This window comes from Mesoplodon mirus, assembly GCF_964341445.2.
Source record: "Mesoplodon mirus genome assembly, chromosome: 3".
Lineage (NCBI taxonomy): Eukaryota > Metazoa > Chordata > Mammalia > Artiodactyla > Ziphiidae > Mesoplodon > Mesoplodon mirus.
Genome location: NC_138978.1, coordinates 152,711,337 through 152,737,255, shown reverse-complemented (window position 1 = coordinate 152,737,255; position 25,919 = coordinate 152,711,337). Strand labels below are relative to the sequence as shown.

General features: G+C 50.0%; 1 protein-coding gene and 1 long non-coding RNA gene across 5 annotated transcripts in view; one reads left to right on the top strand and one right to left on the bottom strand.

Annotated features, from left to right (window-relative positions):
- Positions 1-5,464: 5,464 nt before the first annotated feature.
- LOC309799742 lies at positions 5,465-25,680 on the bottom strand. 3 transcript variants are annotated; one of them, XR_014293331.1, is made up of 4 exons: positions 24,346-25,680; positions 8,371-8,492; positions 6,722-6,980; positions 5,465-6,641 (listed from the first exon to the last, which is right to left on the bottom strand). It is a non-coding gene; the product is annotated as an uncharacterized lncRNA (long non-coding RNA). The 3 variants fall into 3 exon arrangements; XR_014293332.1 differs by having other exon boundaries at positions 25,500-25,680; XR_014293333.1 differs by lacking the exon at positions 24,346-25,680 and having other exon boundaries at positions 8,371-8,628.
- ATP2B4 (ATPase plasma membrane Ca2+ transporting 4) overlaps positions 22,955-25,919 on the top strand; it is a 92,400-nt gene continuing 89,435 nt past the window's right edge. For both annotated transcript variants that reach the window (XM_082613237.1, XM_082613238.1), the window contains exon 1: positions 22,955-23,350. The gene's annotated coding sequence lies outside the window, so the exon portion shown is untranslated. The remainder of the gene's footprint in view (positions 23,351-25,919) is intronic.

The window sequence follows — 25,919 nt, the reverse complement described above, 5'->3', positions numbered from 1 at the left end:
TGTGCCACCAGGGAAGCCCCTTCCTCCACTCTTGACCCCCAAACATGTAGCTACTCTTCCCAGAAGCAACTACCGTTACCCGTTTTCTATATCTCCTTCCATGGATGCACTGTGCAAAAGAAGTAATTATGTATAAATATCCTTTCCCCCACCCTTTTAAGAGAAATGATCGTGGGCTTCCCTGGTGGTGCAGTGGTTGAGAGTCCACCTGCCGGTACAGGGGACACGGGATTGTGCCCCGGTCCAGGAAGATCCCACAGAGATCTGTGGAGCGGCTGGGCCCATGAGCCATGGCTGCTGAGCCTGCGCGTCCGGAGCCTGTGCTCCGCAGCGGGCGAGGCCACAACAGTGAAAGGCAGGTGTACCGCAAAAAAAAAAAAAAAAAAAAGAAATGATCGTATATTAAACACATTGCTCTGTGCTTCTATATTTTTTTTACTAAACAATGTGTTCCTGTAATTATTCCATATCCATACATAAAGTGTTCTCCACTTCTTTTTTTATTATTATTTTTTTAAGAATCAATTTTATTTATTTATTTTTGGTTGCATTGGGTCTTCATTGCAGTGTGCGGGCTTCTCATTGCAGTGGCTTCTCTTGTTGTGGAGCACGGGCTCTAGGCACGCAGACTTCAGTAGTGGCACACGGGCTTAGTTGCTCTGTGGCACGTGGGATCTTCCTAGAACAGGGATTGAACCCGTGTTCCCTACATTGGCAGGTGGATTCTTAACCACTGCACCACCAGGGAAGTACCTCTCCACTTCTCTTGATGATTGCAGGGTATTCCACTGTCTACAAATCCATTTAACCAGTCCCCTATGACGGACACTAGGTTGTTTCCAACCCTTTGCTATGAAAAAGGATGTTACGGTGAGCAACTCTGTATACAAGGTCATTGTGCTCATGTGCAAGGACATCTGTAGGATAAATTCCTAGACATGAAACTGCTGAGTGGCAGGCTCTGGAATTAAACATTCCCAATGGGAAGCAGAACAGAATGGTGAGGAATAGACTGCTATCTTTCATCCTGGCTCTGTCACTAACCAGCTGGGTGACCTCCAGCAAGCTATATGACTTCACTAATCTGTGGTTCCCTAGTCTGTTAAAATATTTGCTTCCTTGTAGGGTAGCTATGAGGGGTCAAGTAAAAGGTAATGTATACAAAGTGCCAGGCACAAAGCCTGGCTCACGGGGATAAGGAGGCGATGGAGCAATGATCATCCTTGCCCCCCTCCCGCCCCATTCCCCATCCTGGGAAAGAGCTTCTCCCATCGACTTGTCCTTCTCGCCTTCTCTATCCCCCTCCTGTATCAATTTGTCATGCTCCCAGTGCCTCCTGCACCATCTGCCTGGTACCACAGTTCTTTGTGTAGTTCAATATGTCTCTTGCCCATCAGACAACAAGTTCCTAGAGGACCAAGACCCTCTTACTCTTTCTGAAACACCTCACCACCTGTCAGAGGTCCTGGCACACAGTAGAAGCTTGGTAAAAGTCTACTGAACTGAAATCAGCTCTGGAAATTACTCCTCACGGTGCAGCCTCCCAGATTCTTGGTACTTTAGCAAAGACAGGTGTCACCTCCAGCCATCAGGCTGAAGAGGCAGCCAGCCTCCCTGTGCCGTTCTCTGAGGTTTGGTAATCAGGAAAGGTTTTCCAAAGGTGCCATATTTAAAATCCCCGCTTCTGCACCCCACCCCATCTCCCACACCACCCCCACACCCAGAGCCCGGTGTAAAGCATTCAGATATTCCACCCCTGGGAAGGGGGTGGAGGATCCTCCCTGGCCCCTGTCCATCCCTTCCCTAGTGAGTCCCAGGTTTGGACAACACACCACCAGGAAGATCATTGCTAGGGACCGTTGCCCAGAGAGCGTAGGGAGGTGGGAGGAAATCATTTCAATTTCTCTCTGGAAGCATAAATGCTTTTTTAATTGCTGTCAAAGGCGGCTCCTTGGGAATGTATTATTGATAGCGATTGAAATGAAAGAGACGGAAAAAAGCAGCAATTTCTCCTTTGCTGGCTCACTGCCCTCCCTCCCCTGCCCTCCCACCTACCTTCTTCCCTGGGGCCTGAGACATCCCACTCCTCAGAGCTCACAGGCCTCTTCCTCCACACCCCCCATCTCTCTCCCCCGCACCTGCCTCCTCCTTTCCTCTTCCCCAGTGTTCCTGACGTGCTGTCTGTCCCTCTGCCTGCCTTGCAGTAGCTCTGTCGCTCTCACCCTCTGCCTCTTCCCTTAGCCTGTCTCCAGGTTCTCCACCCTCACGTCTTGCTTCTCCTCACCCTGCTGTAGATCCCTGGCCCACCTAAGTTCCTGCCATTCAGCCATTGTTTTATTCTCTCTCCTCCCTTCCTTTCCCATTCCAGCTCCTCTAACCACTGCGTTCTTACTTTCCCTTAGCCCCTCATTCTCTCCCTTTTCTGCCTGGGCTCCTTTTTTGGGGGGTCTTGGACCCTCACCAACAAGGAGAAAGGCCAGGCTATCATGTGGTTTGAGGTGTTTCCTGACCCCCAAACTTAGGATTTGAAAATTTTTATTTCCATCCTCCGATTGTACCTAGGCCTTTACCCATTCCCCAGATTCCCAGCCTTTAATCTTTGGTTCGTGCCAGTCGGTCCACTGAACTTCTGTCTATCCTGCTGGCTGTGCTTGGGGCCAAAGCTAGCAGTAACCAGGGAAGCTGCTCCTGAGGATGCCAGGTGTAGAAAACCCCCACGCTCCCTGCATCACTCACACGGGTGTCTCTTATCCTGTGCCATCAGTGGCTTCTCCTGCAGTAGGTCTCAGTTGCACCTCTCTGTTTTAACTGGAAGATGCCTCGGGTTCCAGTGTGGGCCGGACCCAGTCTCTCCAGCAAGGGTCTCCTGTGCCTTTAAGAAAGCAGGACCCTGGGGCTCCCCTGGTGGCGCAGTGGTTAAGAATCCGCCTGCCAATGCAGGGGACACGTGTTCGAGCCCTGCTCCCGGAAGATCCTACCTACACACCACGGAGCCACTAAGCCCATGTGCCACAACTACTGAGCCTGTGCTCTAGAGTCCGTGCTCCTCAACGAGAAGCCACCGCGATGAGAAGCCTGCGCACCGCAACGAAGCTCTCCGCAACTAGAGAAAGCCCACGCACAGAAACGAAGACCCAATGCAGCCAAAAATAAATTAATTAATGTTAAAAAAGGAAAGGAAAAGAAAGCAGGAGCCTGCAGGCACCACCAGCTCCTCCCCTCCCCCTTCCCCGGCTAGGGGGAGGGGAGCAAAGATGGATATTCCCGCAGTGCCCCCTTCAGAGGAGCTCATAAATAATGGCTGATCTTCCCTCGGGGGACAGGAACGTTCTGCTCTGTGGAGCCTGGGAAAAAGGTGATAAGGCTAATTTATCTATCTCCTCCTGTGCTCACACACCAGTGAGAGAACAAGCCACTTTCCCCTCTTTCCTTGCCCGGTTCTCCCTCCCAGAATCTGTGAGAAAAAGGGAATGAGATGAGGAAGAGAAAAGCGCCAGTCTCCTGCTTCCCTGAGGCTTTGGATATGCCCACCCTTCACCACCGCCCCAAACTGATTGCAGAGCAGCCTCAGAGCAGCAGACACACCCACCCTCCCTCCAGATCCCCACTCACCTTTCACCCCACAGAGCCAGTGGCCATGGTCAGAGCCTACCCCACACCCCAAGCGGCCAGAGCACTTGCTGTGAAAGCAGACCTAGTTGCATATGATGTTCACGCAGTTTTAGGTTTTAGACCAAACTGCAGTGGACTCTCCAAACCCGTCTGACAGCCTTCCAGTTCCTTCTTCTCCTCCCATGTGCCTCAGCACCCCCTTCTCTCCCCACAGAACCCCCCCACGTTGGGCTCTCCACAACCCACCCGTTCAGCCAGCTCACAGTTGGCTTCAGCTCAACTGCTCTGCCCCGACTCATTTCCACATCAGTGCTGCCAGGTCACTGCTTCCACCTGCCTGTTACGTCCACGGCCTCCACAGCGAGGGGTTTGAAGCTAAGGAAGAAGATTTCTGAGGTTGCACTCTTTCACTATACTATGTCTGAATCCTACCCTCACTCGGGACAGGCCATCCAGAAGGGCACACCACCACCGTCATTACCACCCTACCTCCACCCAAGGCCAAAGGCAGACTGGCTGGGACCCTAGGCCCCTTAACTACTGCCTTGGGGTTAAGGTAATGTCAGGTCTGGCTCCTAATGAAGATGTGGGGAGGCAGGCAGGGGTCTGGAGAAGCACACTGTCTCTGTGCTAGTCATCACCGCAGCAGATAATCAATTAGCAAGGGCTTTCAGCAGGTGGCCAGACCCCAGACCTGGGCCATCCCAACCTATCCCTATCCCAGGCGACCTCTGTTGTTCCCCCTGTGCTCCCTCCACCAAGCTAGCACGTTTCACCGGTCGGGACTGCTGAGATTTACTGTCGTTCCCAGGGACTGATTGATCTCTATCTCTCCAGCTCTCTTTCTCATCTCTTTCCCTGCAACTCTTTTCTGCATCTCTTCGCATTTTCTCCCCATTTCTTTTCTGCCTCTCCCCTTCTCTCTCTCTCCCTCAGACCCCTGCTGCCTCTTCTTTCTCCCTCCTTTCTTCCCTCCTCCCACTCTCCTCCAGGCTTCATTGCCCCCTCTCCTTAGCCCCTCCCCACCTCCCAAACCAGCACCACCTTGCCTCCCATGACTATATTTAGCTCAGAGGCGGGGTTTTACAAAGGCGCCTCAGGAGCTGGCGTCTAGGCTTGAAGGGTCTGTCACTGTTTCCATCAGAGGCTCAGCTGGAATGAGTTTATAAGTGAGCTGTTTCCTTTCCTTACCAGCACCAAGTCCTGGGCTGAGTGAGGGCGGGGAGGAGGCCTCCAAGTACATTGAAGCGTTCTCCCCAGAGATGGGTAAGCTCTTCAGGAGAGAAAGAAACTGCAGGTTAATTTGGAGGGCAGCGACCAGGTGCCCAGGTGACCAGGCAAATTAGGACTCTGCCAGTCCACCTGCTAATGCAGGAGACACAGGTTCGAGCCCTGGTCTGAGAAGATCCCACATGCCCCAGAGCAACTAAGCCCATGCGCCACAACTACTGAGCCTGCGCTCTAGAGCCCACGAGCCACAACTACTAAGCACGCACGCCTAGAGCCCGTGCTCCGCAACAAGAGAAGCCACCGCAATGAGAAGCCCGCGCACTGCAACGAAGAGTAGCCCCCGCCCTCCGCAACTAGAGAAAGCCCGCGTGCAGCAACGAAGACCCAGTGCAGCCAAAAATAAAATAATAAAGTAATTAAAAAAAAATTAGGACTCTGCCATGGGTTAGGACTTTCAGGAGCCTAAGGATAGGGCCCATCCTAACCACAGAGCAGGCAGTAATGTGTCCTTAGGGGAAGTGGCTCAAATGTCAACTACTGGTGTGTGCCCAGACCTTACTGTGCATAAACATCCATCCATTCATTTCCTCCTGAAGTTTAGGGGATGGCTTGGAGTGAGAGGTAGGGCCAGCATTATAATGCCCCTTTTACAGATGTGGAAATCAAGATCCAGAGGGAGAAGTAATCTGCCCAAGGTCACAGCTAATTATTTCATTCATTCACTCACTCCATCAGATATTTAGTGAGCACCTACTACCTACAGATGTAGTGTTATATACTGGGCATACTCAGTGACAGCTAGAACCGGAACTCAGGGTCAGGATACACAGGCCCATGAGTTCTCTCTAATGAAACCACAATACAGCCTTCAGGCCAGAGTTATTGGTTCAACTAGTAAGTGGTGGTTGAGCCTGAGCAGTAAGCAAAGGCACGGCCCTATATGGACCATCTCCAACACTTTCTTTGGACTTTCCCCTCCCTGGCTTGAGAGGGGCCCCACAGCAGAGTTTCTCTGACAGGTGGGCAAAAATCAAGAGGAAAGAGAGCCTGAGCCAGCAGAATTCTTGGCTCCTGGGGCCTTTGTAGGTACTTTACCTTTCTAAGCCCAACCACAAATGCCATATTGACCACCCCACGGGAGGCCGGGAGGCCGGGTGGGAAGAAATCCTGACTCAGTTCAGAGCAGGGCTTCAGCAAATGAGAAGAGGTATGGGGCGGGGCGGGGTGGGGGGCGGATTCCATTCCATCCATTCCTCCACCTTTCTGCGACAGAGCAAGTTACTTCCCAGCTTCTCTCTCAGTGCCGCACCTATTTCTTCCTCCTTGGCTGGGAACGTCGTTGTCGTTTATAACGTGAGATCTTGTGGATGGGTTAAAGGACCAGGGAGCCGGGAGAGTTGTTCAGGACTTATAAAAAGGACCATGAGGGGCTCCCCTGGTGGCGCAGTGGTTGAGAGTCCACCTGCCGATGCAGGGGACACGGGTTCTTGCCCCGGTCGGGGAAGATCCCACATGCCACGGAGCGGCTAGCCCGTGAGCCATGGCCGCTGAGCCTGCACGTCTGGAGCCTGTGCTTCGCAGTGGGAGAGGCCACAACAGTGAGAGGCCTGTGTACCACAAAAAAAAAAAAAAAAAAAAAAAAAAAAGAAGGACCCTGCGGTGCGTTGCCTGAGTGGATGTGCAGTTTCCCTAAGTCTCATCCATCCATCCATCCACTCAACCTAATTTACTGGACACCTAACAGACAAAAGCTGATGTGCATTTTCCCTCTTTCTCTGGCTTCTTTCTCTTCACGAGATCTGCGGGTAGCAAGGGGGAGACTTTTTAGAGGTCATTTCTGCAGCAGATAGACTGATTTCCCCAAGTAGCTCACACTTACCGTGAATAATCGTTGCTGCCCAGAAGCTTTTATTATGTTGAACCTGAAGGCCTCCAGCACCATCTAAGCTGTGTTCACTGCCTCCCTGACTCTTCCATTTCTCCTCTTGGCTGCCCTGGTTTTCATTTGTTTCCTCATTCTCATGGCTCCGGGACACAGCTGTGGACTTCAAGTCAGAAAACCTCATTTTGAATTCCAGCTCTGTCACTCACAGTGGAATGACCATAGCCTTCAATTCTTTGAGCCTCAGTTTCTTCCTCTGTAAAAATGAGTATAATAATAATACCCAGTTGCTGTGAGGATCAAATGAGATAATGAATGGGAAGCAGGTTTGTAAACTGTGAACTGCCATACTCGTGTGAAAGCTTATCATTAATTTCCCCTGTCTGTCGGACACCACAGAGAGAGGAGCTGGGAAAGCAGCAGAACTCCAGGTCAATGCATCTGAATTGGAACTCTGCCCTCTGGCTCTCCTGGCGACCCTGGGAAAGTGGCATAACCTCTGAGCCTCGGTTTCCCCATCCGTAAAGGAGGAGTCATTAGACCCATTTGCGTCCCCTGCTGAGGAGGTGAGTTGCTCATAAACAGTGTTGCTCAGTCTATTTCAGAGACACTTCTGAGCTCACCACTGTCCATTATAGTTTATTGAGCACACAGATGCAGTCTCCTGGGCTGGATAAACAGATCTTTCAAAGGTCTAGGCCTGGCCCAGGAACAGCAGCCAAACTGGCCCAGCCCTGCCAAGGAGCACAGCAAGGTACCTTCTCACCACACATGTGCCTCTGCTCCTGGATGAACTGACCTGAGCAGAAATGACAACTGGGTCTCTCTCTTGGCACAGGCCACCAAAGCCAGTGAGACCCTAAATGATCAGAAAGAAGGAAAGGTTTCCTTATCATATCTGGGTCCTCTCTTCTGTGGAGATCTACTGACCTCTCCTTCTCAATGTCCTTTCCGCTTCTGCTGTCCTCCTGGAGGTGTCTCAAGGTGACATTGTGGCAGTAACCTCCTAACTGGTCCTCACAGCTTTGGCCTCGCTTTTCTCCCATCCATCCCACTCACTGCTGTCGAATTAATCGTCCTAAAATACTCCTGTAGCCTCTTGGTTCCCTGCTTGGCACCATGATTCCCCATTGCCTAAAGGATAAAGTTCAAGCTGGATGAGGTGTGACATAGAGGGAAGAACAACTTCAGAACCAAGAGAATCCTGGCTCTGCCCTTGACGGGAAGGTTACCGTAACCTCTCTGAGTGTCAGTCTCCTCAACTGCCAAATGAGGCCAATAGTACTGATATTCTACTACTGTGATTCAACTTTAAAATATATAGAAGGTACTGTGCCTAGCCCATGGAAGTCACTCAGTATGCATTAGCCCCCTTCTGCTTTCCTCGCTATTACTTCCCTCCACATCCCTCCACAAGATGCAAAGAGTGCACCTAACTGCAACTGCACCCTGGGAATTCTGGGAGACAACCAATACACCATGTTTACAAGGGCCAGGAGAGGGGCACTGAGAAGAAGGTAAAGGGCTTTGGGATAATGAGCAGGCTTCTGGCACATCAGGCTTAAGGCTTCAAACGAAAAGGGAAGATAAAGTCTGTTCCAAGTACTGTGAGCATATGGGGAGCTCCGGAAAGGCAAGAAACTCACCTGAGATGAGAACTCCTGTTCTTGATGTAGAAGAAAGGCTTTTTTAGGTAACTGAGCACATCACTTAAATGGCCTTGGCTCAGCCCTTGGAGAACCTGGTCCATGTTCTTTCAAAGAAGAAACTAAAACCAAAAACCAAAACAAATGAACAAACAAACAAACAAACAAACAAAAAACAGGCAATATTAGCTACAGAGTTCCTGCTCCAGCAGCCAAGAGCCCTGAGGAGCCCGCGGACTTGGGGCCAGTGGGTGCAGCAACATCAAGATGACTTCATTTACTGAGTTATCAAAAACCACAATGTCTGCCAAGAAGGAGTATGAGTCACCAGGACCCACAGGAAGGAGGGCCAGGGGTGGGGTGGGGTAGGCAGCATGACACGGTAAGAAAAACAAGTATTTTGAGGACACACAGGTTCAAATACTGACAGAGCTTTGGGGCCTTAAACTCTCTGCACCTCAGCTTCCTCATCTTTAAAAACCCGGGATAACCTAAATGCCGATTGCATAGCATTGTTTTAGGGATTAAATGAATTAATCTGTGCAAAAGACTTTAGCAATAAATGTTACTTATTTTGACAGCTGAGTTCTTAATTTTCCCCAAAGTTAGAGAAAGAGGGGTCACATTCTCTCCTCATCTTCCACTGCCCCTGACAAGAATCCTTGGCTTCAATTAGACAGACCTCAACTCTGATATTCTTCAGACGGATGCCTCCCCAAAGTTTGGGCCTCCCTGAGTTCCAGCCACTCCCTGGAAGGCCAGACCCACTTGGTCCAGATCCTTCAAAACTTCAAGACCTGCATCAACCCAGACAGACTTTCCCTGACAATCCCAGTGCCAGGCATCTTGCCATCCTCAGAACACCCACAGCACTTCCCTTCTGATTCAAGCAACAACAAATCACAGACCATTCTGGGACATTCTTGTGTCATTCGCATCTCCTTTTATTATGCTGTTGGGTAATTTTCATGGGTGTAAGTTTTTACAGCCAGCTACACCATAGCCTTTTCATAACTCTTCCTGCAGCTACAACAAAACTAGTCACATACTTGATGCTAAAGCTATTTTGAATGAGTGAAGGAGCTGAGCTTAGCTAGAGCATTAGGCTAATGAGATCGGGGCTTAGGGTCCAGGCTATAGATGGTTCTCAGAGTCCAGGCCACCCAGGCTGTTCTGTGCTGCTGGTCAGTCAAGGATGGGACAAGTGAGCATGAATGAACCTTCCACCACTTCCCACCACCACAGCCAGAACAAAGGCACCTGCCCCGCAGAGGGGGCGCAGAGCCTTTTCCTCCTTCACCTTACTGCTTTCTGTGATACTGATCTAGTTCAAAGTGACTGGGGCCTTGTAGGAGAGGAAACGACCAGATGGAACCGGATTGAGACAGCAATGCAGATGCTGCTGCACAGACTAGGGCTGGAGAAAACCTCAGGCAGGCTAGGACTAGAGTCCAAAAGAACAAGTGTCTCTGTGCTAATGTGAAAGTAGATGGTGCTGGGTATCTAATCAGACTGATAGGGCACAGCAGCGGGTAATGCAGGGGGCGGCCAATTATTTGGAGTCCACGAGAGTGGTGGCCATTGGGAGAGCAGTTGAAATACAGAAGGACCCCAGCCAAGGTAGCATCCAGGCTTGGGGAGGCACCTGTGGACTGGGCCACAATCAAGCTGAAGACAGAAAGGCACTGGTTCCTTGTCTGATTGGAAAGGGCTCCCAGCGGGGACACAGGAGCCTGGTCGGTGCGGCTGACTCATTAGTCCTAGGCTGGAACATTCTTCAGCTTCCCTCCCTCATGCATTTCTAGCTAGGATATTCTTTCTTTCATCTCAGCACAGGCCAGAGGGGAAGAATATTATGGAGATAATTAATACAAGTCCTGCTTCTCTCAACGGTAATTCAAAAACTGGATATGGCCAGAAGCCAAGATAGGTACAGGAACCAGGGAAGACAGAGGGAAGGAACAAACAAAGGGAGTGACTGACAAATCTGTCTGCAATACACCAAAGAGTTCTGTTAGTCTAATGCATTAAAACAATACCTTGTATGTAGAGAAATCCCCTCATAGGGTGACCTGTCCAAAATGTGACCTTTAGATGTGATAATGCATACCTGCAAAATTTCAGGTCCCTTTGCTCTTGTGGGTAAAACCACACCCAGCTGATTCCCTAAATGGTGGGGTCTTGGATAGAAAAGGATAGAAGCGAGACCTCCAGGTATTGTAGAGTTTGGAGGCAAAGAGTCCAGTTATTTCAGTATCAGGAGTCAGAAGGTGGAGGGTGGACAACATCTCAAGAGGCTGTACAATTGCCCATGGACAGACTGCTACTCCCTCACCCAGTCTTAGTAACCTACCATCCTTAGGGCTGTTCCTGGGAGTCAGTGCAGCTGGGGCCACCCCAAACTGAGGACTTTGCTTCTGAATCCCTCCATGGCCTCATCTGCCCCATCAGGACAGTAGTGTCTGGAGGCTTGCCCCTTCCTCCATCATCTATACACTCTAACATGCTTATCCTGATGAAGTCAGGTTAAACCAAACTCCAGGGACAGCCTGGAAGGGGAAAGGAAGTAAGAAAAGGTCAGTGTATAGCAGGAGATGTAGGAGGAAGAAGAATTCACTCCTGTTCCCTGAGGCTAGTGGGAAAAGGCAACTTTTTTTTTTTTTAATGAATATGGGCCTCAGGTCCAATATTAGTCAGGATTTTTTCCATTGCAATGAAAAGAACCCAACTATACCTGGCCTGAGCAAAATCCATGAGTATATCAGGCCTGGCTGCATACAGAAATCTCATGACATGGTCAGGACTGGTTTCTTTCCCACTTGCAGCTGGACTTTCTACATTGGCTCCACTCTCCTGGAAGCATTGACAAGATGCCCCACAACTCCAAGTGTTAATCCTACTAGCTTCGATTCTACCGGAAGTCCCAGAATTGGGTCTCATTGCCAGGTTTGGAGTTAGGAGTGGGGTCAACTGTTCCCAAACTGCAAGATTTTAGCACGAGGAAGCAGTGATTTTTCAAAGAAAAATCAAAGTGCTGTTACCAGAAGCAGACAAACATACATATGACCACTACTGACCCTATCTTTAATCAGTGGATCAAGTTTCCTTAATATGAAGACATCCAATTTAACTACTAAAGTATATTTCAGGGGGCGTCCCTGGTGGCGCAGTGGTTGAGAGTCCACCTGCCGATGCAGGGGACACGGGTTCGTGCCCCGGTCCGGGAAGATCCCACATGCCGTGGAGCGGCTGGGTCCGTGAGCCATGGCCTCTGAGCCTGCGCGTCCGGAGCCTGTGCTCCGCAACGGGAGAGGCCACAACAGTGAGAGGCCCGCGTACCACAAAAAAAAAAAAAAAATATATATATATATATATATATGTTTCAGGGTTAGGCAAAGCATTTAAACAAATGGATGCCATGTGGATCTTCTGACAAACTCCTGGCCCCTCAAGAGCCAGAGTCAGTCTTATCCACCTTTGTTCCTTTGGTCTTAAAACAGCGGTCAGTGCATTTGACTTAAATACCTCCAAGGTATTTTTTAAAAACTGTGAGTTCAAGAAAAATGAAGAATGTTTAGCAAAAATTTCATCTCTCCTGGGTGTCCAGTAGAGGCAGAAACCACTTGTAAAATTCTGGTTTTCGTAATTCAGGGGATGCAATGACTTCAGATCGACAGAGCTGTGATGAAAGCCGAGATAATTCAGAGCCCAGACAGAGGAGGTGTTGCTTCCTGTGTGACAGGAGAAGGTAAGAGAAATATCCCTGGCTATGGACTGGGATGGAAGGAATGGGAATCCAGGAAAGGGAACTAGAAATGTGGCTGTGATAGCTGGTGTGTAAGGGAGCCCCTGCCAACCCGTCCTAGAGGGCAGAGACGGCATCAGTTACCTCATTGGGGTTGAGTTTATACACCAAGATGCCAGACCCAGTAATAAACTATTTTGTGAACTCTAAACTTGTGACTAAATGTTAAGAGAGGGCAAGTAAAGCAGAGGGATAGGGATGGAGGAAAGTCAGAAGTCCAGGAGCCATGGGCCCCAGGCTTTGGAAGAGAAAATATGGGCTTTAGAGTAAGGAAACTAGGTTTGAAAACTAGTACTGCTACATACCAACTGTGTGACCTTGGATAAGTTACTGAACCTCTCTGACCTTCACTTTCCTCTTCAATAAAATGAGGATAATGATTCAATGAGGATGATGAGTTTTTATAAACTAAAATACAGTAGCCTAACTAAAACCTTTATCACCTTGGAAATTCAGACGTGTCTGATCAATGGTGGGTATAGACCCCACCCAAGACTTCCCATTTCAAAGGTTTTTGAGCATTTCAACATTGTTCTGCCACAGGCAGCCTCAGAAACAGATGAGGGAGAAGAGGGTGAGTTCCCAAAGGGAGAACCATTGACCCTATTCTTCACCTCCTCACTTAATATCTGTGGCTTGCAAGGAGGTCAGAGACCTATATCCCTGTTCCTAGGCCTGGCAAAACCAGAATTAGCCCAGACCAGGCAGATGGCATGTTGTTCCTTCTTAAAGACCTCCAGGTGGCAGACTTCTCGGCCTGCCTGCCTCTGGAATCTGTTAGTTAGGATGCTCTTGTGACTAACTCCAAGCCCTCCAGCACCAACCAAAGTTTATATTCATTCCAGTATTCATTCAGCTGTTGATTCATTTTTGCTATAATAAACTACTGGGCACCTGTTGTGCCAGGCACCATGCCAGCTGCTGGAAATACAAAATGAGTAAGATGCTTTGCCCTCAAGGAGCCTGGAGTCTAGTGGGAAGGAGACACAGCAATAGACCATCATCATAGTACACAGTAAGTGCCTCAACAGAGGTCACCTCTGAACACTTTGGAAGCCCCGAGGGGCACCTAACCTGGGTTTGGGAGAGAGAACTCAGGGAAGGCATCTCAGAGGAGGTGACACTTGAGCTGAGTCTTAAGGGACTGCTGAGCAAGCAGATCTGAGCAACAGTTACTTTGAGAACTATTTCTCAGCCTTTATCACACAAGAAGCCTAACAATTGGTTACTGTCAGGCTGATTATCTCATGGAGATGATATCACGCTGAAAGTGCTGGGGTAATTACCAAGCAGAAGTTACAGCCCAATGCCTGTGATTCCAGGGTGATGACAACTTGGGCACCATGGACTCTTATGGTGAATGATGCCCTAAGGTCCTAGAAGCAGGTGGTCCCGTTGGAATGCACCACAGGGGTTGCTGCAGCTTCCATGTTCAATGGAAGATGCAGGAATGGAGGCCCGGTCCTCACAGAGACTGGGCGTGGTGGCCCACTGGGGAAGGGTGTGGAATCACTTTCCCTTCATGAAAAATCAGCTAGATGGAATGGTGACAAGGACCGTCCAGCCTGGAATGTGGAAGGGAAGAACCAGATGACCTCGGGAGGCTCCTCTGATCCGAAGTTTCAGAATTGGGCACTTTATTTCTAACTTATCCCAAGGATCTTGCCTCAAAGTGCTGTCATTGGTCTTTCCCTCAAACTAATTAGCCAGGTTTCACACCACCATAGGAAAGGCATCCGTGTATCCCACTCCCATGCTTCTATGCCACAGGTGTGGGGAGCCCACAGAGGCCTACGGAAGTTGAGCACTTTGCAAAAGGCCACTCAGGGAACCAAAAATAGAACACTGTCTGTGGCCACTCCAATGGGTCAGGTAAGCCACACCCCTCCAAACAATGCAAAGAAAAACAGCTTTTCCTGACTACACACTTTCTCTCCACCCCCAACCACCAAATCCCAGAAGAAACTAAGCAGATAAATGAAGCCAGCCTAGAGCCAGCGGCTGAAGCAGCCCCTATGCTCCTGTTCTCGGCTCTGGTGGACGCACTCCCTCCGGCACCCTCACTTTCAGCTCCAGCAGACGAGGGTGCCTCTAAGGCAGAACTGCAGACCCCAAATGTCAGTGTGGCACGGGGTGCTGGGGATACTCAGCAAGTCTTAAAATGCCCCCTATCTCAGTTATCGTCCTCTTCCTGTTTCTGGTGTGTGCCTGTCAGAATCTGAATAAGAAGGATTCAGCTTAGACCTTCCGAAGAATTTACTTATTTCTAATAGATAAAAGAGGAATGTGTAATAACCCAAGGAGGCTGCAGAGTTTCCTTCTCAGGGGGATTTTGAGGAAGAGGGTGCCCTACCTGGTGAGCCTTACAAGGATCTGTTCAGAGGCAGGGGTGTGGACTAAGCGACTTCCCGGGAGCACAGGGCATGGCTCCTCCAGAGGTCAGGCTGAGACCCCAAGGGCTCCGGGGCAGAGTGGGGCAGACAGTCGTTGGGGAGGACACCACCCCAGCCCTCAGGACCCTCCCTTCACCTGGGGTCTGCCCTCCATCCGCCTACTCTCCCTCTCCCCAACCCTCCCCAGGCCCAGGTTAAATACAGGGAGTAGGTGTCCTTTTCACAGAAATGTTTTCCATCCTCAGTCCCTGCTTTCTGGAGGCTGTTAAACTGAGATGGAGGCACTTCCCTGGGGGTCCAGTGGTTAAGAGTCCGCCTTCCAATGCAGGAGACGTGGGTTGGATCCCTGGTCGGGGAACTAAGATCCCACATGCCGCTGGGCAACTGAGCCTGCGAGCCACAGCTGCTGAGCTCGCGCACCCCAACGAGAGAGAAAACCCTCACGCCACAACTAGAGAGAAGCCCGCGCACCGCAACGAAGACCTGATGCAGCCCCAAAAAATAAAGAAAATAAATAAATAAATATTTAAAAAAAAAAAAAAACTGAGATGGACAAGCAGACTAGCCAGACATTTAAAACCTCTCTTTCCTCCCTGCCCTGGCCACTCTGGGTTGGTCTGGACACTGTACCCATATGTCCATTGTTTCTTTTAAGTAGCACAGAAGGGTGAGGGCACAGCAGGCTTGGTCAGAATGTCTAGATCTGGCCCCACCTCTGTGACTTACTGGTTAGCAGCCCTCTCTGAGCTTCATTTCCCATGAAATGAGCGTAATGCCACCTACTTCTTAGGACCACCAGGGTGAAAGGAGATAAGGCAAGTGAGGTGGCCTGTCCATTGTCTGGCACATAAATATTAGTTGGATGAATGACTGAAAGGCAAGTGTCCAACCTAAGCATTTGCCCAGGCCCCAGTGGGAACACTTCAGTTCACTCTGTGTTTGGAAGGGGCCATGAAGATGGGGCCTAAGGAGCTGCCTAAATAAGGGGAGAGACTGAAGGGCCCTAGATCCTGGAGTAAAAAACCTGAGCCTCCCCTGCAGAGCAAATTCCACCCTGGGTTTCTGTGAGGGTCCATCTCCTGTGGTCTTTCCCAGGTGAAAACATGAAGGAAGGAGGATTTCTGGAATCCAGGATCCAGTGTCAGCTTGAGAACAAACCAGAGGGGCTAGAATTCATTTCCTGGGATGGAGGCAGAACTACTGCTGCCCCCCCTTTGCTGCAGCCCTTCCCAGCCAGGGCTGCTCTCCCCAGGTCTCCCTGGTACCACCCAAGCCTAGAAAGCCTGAAGCCTGAAGAACTGGCCCGAGGTGTGCAGGGTGAGAAAGCCTGTCAACTCAAGGTAGGGGACAAGAGCCTAGGTCAGCAGGCAGAGGACCTCGTTACAGTCCTGCCACATGAATTGTGTGATCTCATGCAATCCTGTCTGAGCCTCGGTTCCCCAACTGGAAAATGGGAATAATAGCTCACACCCTATCCTCCCTACCATATAGGACTACTGCAAAGATCCAATTATTCTATGCAGAAAAAGCGCTTTGTAAACTGCAAGTACTGTGCAAACACGGAAGAGCTATTAAAGGCTCTGGAACAGAGGACATGTGAGATGGGACAGATTGTAAATTCTTCCTGTCTGGCAGGGGGGCCAGAAAGAATCCTTCCAATTGGTTTTTCTTTGATCTTCATTTGAAATTTAATGAGCACTTAAGGCATTGCTGACACTCTAAGTTTAAAAATTAGGGACTTCCCTGGTGGCGCAGTGGTTAAGAATCTACCTGCCAATGAAGGGGACACGGGTTCGAGCCCTGGTCGGGGAAGATCCCACATGCCGCGGAGCAACTAAGCCCATGCGTCACAATTACTGAGCCCGCGTGTCACAACTACTGAAGCCCGCGCGCCTAGAGCCTGTGCTCCACAACAAGAGAAGCCACCGCAATGAGAAGCTCACGCACCACAACGAAGAGTAGCCCCCACTCACCGCAACTAGAGAAAGCCCGCGCGCAGCAACAAAGACCCAACGCAGCCATAAATAAATAAACAAATTTATTTTTTAAAAAATTAAATTTAAAAGTCATCACTTGTTCCCTTCTTTCCACGCTCTCTTCCTCAGCTTTATTGAGCACAACCATTAACCCAAAACTATTTTTAACTGTCACTAATTTGATGTAGACTGAAACAAATGAAAGACAAATATTTTGTTAGAAAAACAGATTATGAACCAAACTTGAGCTTAAAAAAAACAGAACCTAGCTAATGAGTTCAAAATGAAATTAAAACCAAGCCACTGCAGCTTCCAAAACAACTGAACCAGAATGAAATTGGAACAGCAAAATATGCTCCCAAGTAAATCAAACTGATTCTACATATCATCAAAGGCCCTGGATCCAAAAAGCGCTTCTGGCCCTCACCTCTGCTGGTCCACGTTTTCCCACGTCAGATTCTGCACTCCTTCATTTAAGGGGATGCCCCAGACGTCCCAGATGTGCTAAGTCACCAAGGATGCAAAGATAAGGAAGAGACAATCCCTTCCCTCCAGGAGCCTATGGCCCAACACACAGGTTTTTCCTATTCAAACATGCTCCCACTGCCCATCTCAACTGCCTCCCCACTCTAAACCCTCTTCTGCCTGAGATCACAGAGCAAGATGGAACTCTCGGCACCTCCACAAAGCCTCATTATTGCCAGAATCAGAGCACGAAACCAGCCATAAAACAAAACACCAAAACCCCAACAAATAAAAGTTGAGCCCCAAAGGCCTCTGTGGTGAGGTGATCCTGAGACCAGCACTTCCCAGCCAGCAGAGAAAGCATCCTTTGATTTAATTCTGCATCGTACCCTTGCAGCTCAGACATGCTTTCGAATGATCTCAGTAAAGATTGTCCCATCCAGTCCTCTCCACAGGAATCCCAGAAAGTGGGAAAAAAATGAAATTGTTGCTTGTCTAGGGTAGACGACCACCCACGCTCAGCAAGGGGGTGAGCTGGAAGCCAGGCCTCCTGTGGAGGGCCCAGCAAGGTTTCTGTGGTGGAAAAATAGCTCTGGCTTGCTGCTGCTACTGCTGCTGAGACAGCTGCTGTGATTTGCTTCTCTCTCATACTAACAGCCAGAGCTATCCATCCTTTTATCGTCCTTGGACCCTCCCAGCTGAAATCACTATTGCCTTCCAGGATAGAGTCCTCCCTATCTGGTTCCTGGAACAATCCTCACGACAGACTTGAGAGTTAGCTGTCTGAGTGCAGATGAGCTTGTCTTGGCTATCTGTGTTCTTATCTAGTTGCAGCCTTCTTTTATCTCCTGTCATCTTGGCCCAGGCTAATTCTGTGGACTTCTGTCTTGATATCTCTGCTTAGCACTCTGACCCCCAGGTGCTAGCAGGTACTCTTGTCCCCCAACCGTTGAGACCAGCCTGCGGCCAAATTAATTTCCTAAGTTCTGTCTTCCAGTTTCCTCCCCATCAGTAGCCTTGTCCTGGGTTATGTATAAGGACAAACAAAGGGCATGGAGGCAGATGTTGCTTGGATAAATGCCTCTGTCTATCCTGCCTTCAGCCATCACCAGAATTGTTCTGCAGGGTAGTGGGAGGAGAGACACTGGGAAGAATTTCAAAGTCCAGCTGGTGTCCCACCAACTCTAAAAAGCCTTCCCCAAAGGCTCCAGCCCATCTTTAGCTTTCCCTTCACTAGACCTTCACTGGATTTTTCACCTGGAGCCAAGTTTTACACTTAATCACACACTTTGTTTTGTGATCTGTTTTATGTCTCCACAACGGATCAGAAACTTCTAGAAAATATGGACTATGTTAAATATAACTACATTATATAAAATTGCCCAGCATCGCACTGGGCGGGGATGATCCCCGCCTGCCACCTAGGTTTCCAAGCTACCAGACACACTGTTGCCACAGCCAGCTTGCTAAACATAGACCTGAAGTGGCCACTCAGGGCTCTGGACAGTCCATTCCCAGCCCATCTCCCAGCCTCCACTCTCTACACTTTCTGCCTCTGGACCTTTGCTCACAGCTCCACCCCAGCCCGCCCACCCCACCCCACCCCACCCCACCACGCCAAAAACAGGCTAAAGCTTACTCTTCAAGATTTTCCAGGTACCTCCAAATACCATCTCTTTTCTAGAGCCTTCTAATGTTTTTGTCAGAAGTAATCACTCCCTGGAATTTCCAGAGAAGTATTTTCGTACTCCATATTTCAACATCTACTGTCTAGCACATAGTAAGCACTCAATAACTATGTTTAAAAGACTAACTAAACACCTATTGTGGTTATTTATGCTATGAATACCTCTTTTTCCTCCACTAAACTATAAGCTTTATTATCTCTGTATGCCTCATCTGGGTCCAATAGATGTTGAAACAGTAGACATTCAATATATGTGTACTGAATTGAATAGTAGATATTCAGTAATGAATAAAATGAATGAATAAAATTCACTGAAATGAGTGTATCTAAGTAGTAGGTACCAGCATAAAAGGTTTCTATGTTATATTTCTATATCACTTAGTACAACTGACTAAAAAACCCAGTTTAGTCTAGATTATACATTCATAATGAGTCATGTAACTAACTCATTTGTAGGAACAGCAAGGGTACAGTAGGATATGAGGTAGAGTTGATGCAAATGCTTCCAGAACTTGCTCTTTAGCTTTCTTCTCTGTCTCTCTCTGCAGGTAAGCTTTATTCTTTCCTATGGCAGGCTTCTTTCATGTGGCAGGGAATATAGTCCCTCATACTTCCAGAGCTTCACTCCTCAGAGTGTCCACTGCTGGAGAGAATCAAGCCTCATTTTCTTTTTGGCCTTAAACTCAAAACTCTCAGGAAAGAATATAATTGGCTCAGTTTGGGTCAGGTAGAGATGGGGCCTCTAATAAAATGACAGTTCCCATATTAACAATGAAGAGAAAGACCACCTTAAAGCAGACCTGGGTCTGGGCGTGGGGAGGATATTTGCTGTTCTAGACAGATAAAACAGTAGATATTCACAATAAGGAGAGGTATAGTCTGCATTCAAGAAAGCTGGGGAGAAATGACACAGGTAATTTGAGGAACTCAAAGTGGGACTCTCCAGAGGCCAGAGGAACATACTCTGTTAAACAGCTAAGGGAGAGACAAGGCTGACTGCATTTTCTTCAAGTAAGAGTCAGCTTGAGGACAGGGTCCACAGTGATGGAAGCCCACTAGACTGACCTGCTCTGGGGAGGCCATGACACCTGGATGAGGAGAGCGGGGCTAGAGCTCAGGAAGTAGAGAACATGCAAAGTCAAGGGCATGGCAGGGATAAGAAGGAAAAGGGTCTAGTCAGAGCCTAGTCAGCCAGCCATACACAACAGCCCAACTAGGAACTTTCGATACTAGAGACAGTAACCCCCCTCTTGCCATTGTGGGAGAAGGGGCACAACTCTACTCTCCCACACTTGGCAGTTACTTTTATGTGTAGATTTATCTTTATTTATCTTTATCCATTCTAGATTTCAAGCCCACTGCTAAAAGAAACAAGGCACCAAGGCTTCTGGGTTTCCAGAAAACACAGGCTTCAGGGGCTAGCTCTGCTGTAGAGATCAGGTAGGTGGCAGCCACCCCACTCCCACATTCTCCCTCCTGTCTACAAGGGGGCTGGAGTTGGGATGGGATGGCGGGGTTCTTCCCTCATCCCACAAGCCCCCACCGGTGAAGGGGACACTGGGCAGATCTACCTGACACTGGCCCAGGGACCCCAGCCAGCCAGAGGTAGGACAGACTTCAGAGGCCCTTTTGGCAGCACCTGCCCTGCACAGCCTGCCTCCCTGGAACCCAAGGAGTTTGAGGAGAGGATCTAGCCTTTCAAACACTAACCAGGCATCATTTCCCGGGCCCCACATGCCAGGCAGCCAAAGCAGACTCTTCCTTTAATGGGCCCACACATCTGGCCTAAATTGTTACTCCCCCAAGACAAGTTTACCGAACAGTTAGGCAAGGCCTCCCCGCACAGCCACTGCAGACAAGCTTAAAATACACTTTAATACATTTAAAGCACCATTTCAGAGACTGTCTTTCTCATGATAAAGATGCAACTGACACTCACTGGGGACTAAAATGTCAAGTTGTTGCAATCCGGCAGGAAGCCTGACAAGCCATTAAATCTGAAGCTCTGTTCTGCTGATTCCTTTCCTTTCATTCCCCCGTCTTCCCCAACAATTGATCTGGGCTCCTGAAACTGACATTTTGGTAGGACCTTCCAAACTCTAACAAGGTACCATCTCTATCCCTGCCATCAGTTCTTCCACTGAAATGCCCTGGGGAGTGGAGTGGGATGGACCAGAGGAGTTGGGAGAGAGGCGGGGAGTGAATGAGAGCACACCTCACCTTTGGTGTCCTCTAAATGCCAAAGAGGAGGAGACTTTCAATCCCTAGGAAAAAAGGACTGCTTGGAAAACAATCCATGATGACTTCCGAAGAGGGTGACCCTAAACTCCCCTCCACACCCCTGGAACCTTCCATCTGCTGGGCTGGGCTGGAAAGGAGAAGTACAAGGATAGGCAGGGGCTTATTTTGGATTCAGCTCCCAAAATAGATGGCAGTAGGCAATCTCTAGCACCACATTAGGAAACTCTGAGTTCCGAGCCCAGCCCAACCACTCTAAAAAGTTTCTTTACTTTTGTCTCTTTAACTTTCCCTGGCTCAGAAATAGGACATAGACGAGTTATTGAGAAATATTAGGATAGAAAAATAAAGAGAGGAAAGAAAGGACCCCAATGTTAGGACACTGGGAAGGGTGTTAATAGGCAGAGGGAAACCAGTCGTGTCTAATCCACAACTCTGTTTCTCCATGTACACATGGTTCTTCATCCCAGGATAGGGAGGTCGGATGGCAAAGGAGGACAGGTGTGGTGTGAGGTATTGAGTTAGGATGGGAGGATCAAAGAGGTCTCTTCCCAAACCCTGAAGCTGTGGCCAGTCACCTTCTCTCAGCATAGTTTACAACTCTAACCTCTGAGGTGTGTGTTAACCTGCCTTCCATTAGCATATGAATGTGTGTGTGTGTGTGTGTGTGTGTGTGCGCCTGCTGAGGTAGGTGTGGGAATATACCAGTCAATGAAGATATGCATCAAGAACCAGTTGATGGTGCATGTTTGCACCTGAAAGCCGGCATTTTTCGGGCAAAATCTAGGAGTGGCACTGTTGCACAATGCTGGTGGGTGTGTGGCTGCTGGGTGTGATTAACAGTTTATAGTTATGTATAAGTGTGCATGGATGTCTGAGTGTGTGCAAACTAAAATGGAAATGTGTGCGGGAACATGATACAAGTGCAGGAGAGTACACAGGCTTTGGACTCAGTCTGACTTGGCCTTGCATCCTTGCTCTGTTATTTACCAGGTGTGTAATCTTGGGCGAGTCACTGATCCTCAATCTCAACTCTGAAATGAAGATAATAAGACCCTGCAAGATTGCCATGAGCATTAGAAACCATATATACAAAGCTTTTGGTGCCATAGCCCACACATAGTTGAACTCAAAAGTAGGCAGCTATTGGGACTTCCCTGGCGGTCCAGTGGTTAAGAATCCGCCTTCCAATGCAGGGTATGCGGGTTTGATCCCTGGTGGGGGAACTGTGGGGAACTAAGATTCCACATGCCGCAGAGCAACTAAGCCCGTGCACCACAACTCCTGAGCCCACGCGCTCTGGGGCCTGCGCGCGGCAACTAGAGAGGCCCATCTGCCCCAACGAAGATCCCACGTGCCGCAACTAAGATCTGAAGCAGCCAAATAAATAAATATTAAATAAAAAAATAAAAGTGGGCAGCTATTTTCATGCACTGTGGATGTGGGTGCAGAGGCAAGAGGGAGCAAAATGTGACCTGGGAGTGTGTGTATCAAATCTGGGTGAGGAATGTGTACTAATGTGTGTGTATAAGCAAAGCGGTGTACGGGTGTGTGCATCCAAAGCAATGCCTTCGCCTTCTCCAGTGGGCCCCCTACTCAGACAGGGGCAGGAGGGTGGCAGGGGGAGGTCCAAGTTTTCGCAGACACCTTGGGTTTCTGGGTCCTGGGTCTAAGTGAGTAAGAGGTTGAGAGGAGCTGCAGGAAGCCAACCGCCTGCAGAAGCTTCCTTTTTTCCCTCCACCCAGCAACAGTTGAATACCGCCACCCACATCCACTCCCGCTCCACCCACACCCTATTTTGCTTTCAACAAGGGTGAGAAAGGGCGGGGAGGAAACCCCACAGGAAAGAGGATTCCTCCCCTTCTTTCCCCATTCCGCCTTAAAACAAACCAGGAAGCAGCCGCAGCTCGCAATCGAGCCACCTTAACAGCGGAGTAATGGTCTGGCTTCTCGCCAAGTCCCACCCCCGTTCCGTTTCTCGCTCCTCCCCTTTCTCCTCCCGCTCCGGCCGGGCTGGTGAGCCAGAGTCTGCCGGAGTTGGCTGGAGCTGTTGCCATGACAAGCATTTTCTCAAGAAAGCTCTGCTGTTGAAACCGTCTAAAGCTGGGGGTTGAAAGGGGGCACGAACTTCCTGGGGAACCATCCCTCCGAGGAGAGTAAGACCGGAGACACCCGCCCAGCTCCCCTGCACCCTTTCCTTCCAGAAACCTGAGAGGTCCTTCCCTTTGGGAGGGCCGGGGGAGGAGACCCAGCCCACTCCCTGGTCGTGGCTGGAAAGGCAGAAGAGACCAGCCAGCATCTCCGGCGTGGTTGCCACATTGGACCGGTGGGTGGTCACCCCCACCCTACCCCTGTGCATGGACAGCCAGAGGGAGATTCCCGCGTGGAGAAGCCTGGATCTTTGCTAGAAAGAGAGGTAGGCTTGTAGAAAATGAATTGAATCTTGATTTGTAAACTTAGTTTCTTTCTTTCCTCTCAATGGCTTCTAAAACTCCCTGAATTTCCTCTGACTAGCATATTTCTTGCGACTGGGTTTAGGGTGTGTGTACGTGTGTGTGTGTGCACAGATTTGTCAAATACTGTATTTCCTTCCTAGATTCAGCTCTTAGAAACCATATAATCAAACAAGTGATTTCTCCTTCATTCCCCCCTAGTTTTTGTCATTCCTGGCCTGTGGGTGTAGGGAAGTGAAGGGCCTGTATTCTTCATACCCAAATTGAGCTTTTGGAAAAAGCATTTGTTTTCCCCCATTCGTTCCTGCCCTCCCCCTCCCCCTTGGCTTGGGAATGAGACGCAGAATGGAAAACTGTTGCAAAAATATTTTCCGGGTCTGTTCCCTTTCTTGAAAGCACCAAAGAAAAACGGAAAAAAAAAAAATGAGTATGAAATCTTCAACAGGAAGGAGGGACACCAGTGGGGACTGAGGGAGGGGCTCACTGGGGGGGATGGCTGTAGGAGCTAGGAGAAGCTGGGGGTAGGGAAGGGGAATGTACAAGTTAAATTTCCTTGGCTTTGTAGAGAAACCTCAACAATTTCTCTCTACCGCTTGCAAAACATCCTCAGACTTTCACGTCTATAATTAGTCGTGGAAAAAGCTGGGAGTTCCCTCGTACTGTTGTTGTTTGGTTGTTGTTTGAGTGTGTGCGGAGAGTCAAGAACCAACTGTATGAGTGTCTCTGAGGGCACTGCCCCATATATAGCTGTTCCCAAAGGGGAGAAGAGGTGAAGTTGGAAAGTTTGCAATTTCAAGGCTGGTGACTGTGGGGCTGGTGAGTGTTTGGTGGTTGGGGGTTGGCCACAGGCATCCTTGGGAGGGTCCCTGAGCATCCTGGGCCACTGCGCTGTCTTGCTGAAGAGCTATAAATTAAGGCTGGGATTGTCCCTCCTGCTTTCATCCACAAACATACTCACTCAAACACTTGGCTTGCTCTTGGTGTGGCAGAGGCAGGCTGGCATCCTTTCCAGACGAGTCCAGCCTCACACACTCTTCCATCTCACTGAAGGATCCACCACTCTTCTCTTGCTGGGTGTGGGGGATGCGAGAGTGGCTAACCACATCCTGGGAGAGAGTGGGCACTCTGCTGGCCAGAGACAGTACCCTCGTGGGCATTCCTGCCTTACTTACAATAACTTGCAGTCGGTGCCAGCCAGCCTGGTAGGGGGGGAATCTCAGCTGAAGAAATAGGCAGGCAGTCAACTGGCACCACTGGGGAGGGGAAGTAAAATCCCACTTTCCCAGGCTACCTCCTCCTCTGGGTGGGGTGTCTGGCAGGCAGTCTTAAGATCCCCTTCTCCCTCCTTGAGACTCCCCCCAGAGCTGCCCCTTCTGGTCCTTCCTATTTGGAGCCCCTCCCCTTTCTGCTCCCTCAGCTCCAGGCCCTCTTTACGAGGAAGGAAGGGAAGGGAAGAGACCTGGGTCACCCTAGGCTGTGACAGGCCACGGAGAGGGACCTAAGGGGTTAGGAGGAGCTGGGTGGGGGAAGGTTTAAGAGAAGGAGGAGGCCAGGAAGAGTTGTAGAGCTGGGTTTCCTCGCTGGTTGGCTAGGGGTGGTGGCCTGGGAAGCTGACTCTGGGAGGGGGTAAAGGGTGCTCTATGAGGTGGGTCCTGTACCGAAGCTGGGTGGGGGGGTGTGCGTGGAAAAGAAGCACCTGCCCCCTGTCCCAGCTAGTTTGGCTGGAAGAGTGGTAAAAGCAAGAGGTTAGAAACTGGAAAGAAGGAAGCAAAAGAATTGGAGGACAGCAGAAATGGGGGCCGGGAAGCAACAGGAACCAGTTTTCATCCTGAGGTTTTGGATGACCGATCCGCCTCCACCCAAGGACAGACAGCTCCTCTCTCCCTAGATTCTGCTGGAGATGGGAATGAGGCCTTACCCAGTGGGCAGGAGACCCATGACAGGATCCATGCCTTGGTTCTGTAGAAAGTCAGGGAGGAGAACCCATTTCTTTGCTTCTGCCCAGGAGCCCCATCCTCCCTGCCACCATCTTGCAGAGGTACAAACCCCGAAATCACACCGCCCGCCTCCCCCCTGCCTGCGCCCTCCCATTCTGGGAGCCCATAATCCCACCGTTCCTGCAGCCGACCTTCCCGTTTTCAGTGCTCTGACTAGGGGTAGATTCTGGTGGGCTCGGGAGGACTTCTTGAGAAGCAGGGCGCGCACCGAGGCGCCTGTCCCGTGGCCTTGAGTCGTGGGTGGGTGGGGCGGCGGGGGGGAACTCCCCGCAGCCCCCTCCCTACGGCCGGGGCCGCGGGGCGGGGTCGGTGCTACCTCACACCCTCGGCCCCCTCCCGTCGGCGCCTCTGCGGCCACGCCCGGTCGCAGCCACTCCTGCAGCGCCGCTCCACCCTCGGGCTCTGCGGGAATCTGAGTACTCCTTGCACCGGGCGCTCGGAGATGGAGCGGAGGTTTCCTGCCTCTGGGGCCGTGCTGAGCCTCGGTTCCTTCCACTCCCAGTTACCATCTCCGTGTCCCTGGCTGGATTCAAGA